The sequence below is a fragment of the Orycteropus afer genome, unplaced genomic scaffold (genome assembly GCF_000298275.1).
Source record: "Orycteropus afer afer isolate SDZICR_OR568_19922 unplaced genomic scaffold, OryAfe1.0 scaffold00292, whole genome shotgun sequence".
Lineage (NCBI taxonomy): Eukaryota > Metazoa > Chordata > Mammalia > Tubulidentata > Orycteropodidae > Orycteropus > Orycteropus afer.
The window spans coordinates 2,545,924-2,547,240 of record NW_006921879.1 but is presented as its reverse complement, the minus strand read 5'-3'; positions in this window follow the sequence as shown (position 1 = coordinate 2,547,240).

Genomic DNA, 1,317 nt, shown 5'->3' with positions numbered 1-1,317 from the left:
AAAGGGCGAGTATGCCTCAACTAGAAGAAGAAAGAACTTCACCCAAAGATGGATAAATGGAATTTGTAACCTCTCTGGGAGAGACACCTGTATCTAAAGGGAGGTTTTATTTAGCATGAAATCCTCTGATCCAGACCACATATTAAACAACCACAGCCACTGCCATTTCTTGTCTGGGTTTGGCAGGTGCGCATTTCAGTTTGGACTCTGTAACAGGGAGCTCCCTGTTACTGAGCCCTGAGGTTATTGTTCAGCTTTCCCTATCACTTCAAACACAGTGAGCTACCAGAGCGCACAGAAGTATCTTGCTGAATCTTCCAGTTGTAAGGCTGAAATAATGAGGCTTATAGATTTGGCTTCTTTCTGGAAGTTTATAGAATAGCGACCATCCTTTGCATTTGGGTTAGAAGAACCCTGATAAATAAGGAAAATTATCTCGCCACTGGGAAGTTGCTTGTACCAGTTAATGTCATAATATGTCCAACTCGTTTCATACTGACAGCCCAGAGTGACAGCTGCCCCCTCAAGCATGGATAGAGCTGACTGGACTTGAGTAACACTCTGGGCCACAATGGATCCTGTGGGAAAAATTCGAGAACAGAATTGCTTCTCTGCTATAGTGAATAAAATATTGTAAGAATTAGACTAAGTGAGGACCCAAACACAAAACAAATTGACATCTAGTCTACTTGCTTTTCTACAGTTCCCCTTTCTTCCCCAAGTCCATGTGACATACCACATGCTGTGTGCAATCCCTTCATCTTTAACATCCATACCCACTTTTGGAACCTTGCTTACCAGAGTAGATGAAGGCCACGAATACCCGCAGTAGACTGGAGAGTGGCATGTGGCATCTATTCCTCTACACAAATGTGTTCTGTTCTACTTCAGGCTCAGAGTTCAGTATCATTGAGTGCTATACTGTGTATATACATAGCTTCCTGGATTCCGATGCTACTCTCCCAAACAGGAAATAGGGTTTCTTATGTTGCATAGACCACATGATTTCTGCATAAATGAGAAGAAAATCTGGCTCACCGCAAACCTTCACTCTGCCTGTTTTTATTATTCTCCTGAATAATTAAATTAGGCAATGCCTGTTAAGGGACATGAAGAAAAACAAGTAATACTGAGGGTTGGAGCTGAGGGGAAGGGAAGATTGAATCGACTGATATACATTAATTATTCAATGGAATGATTTTGGGAACTCATTTACAATACAATTTATTATGGGCCATGGATGCTCCCTGTAATCTATCTATCATTCATTCAAATCCACCAGCCACTCCTCAGAGGTAGAGTGGGCAATCTACTTCC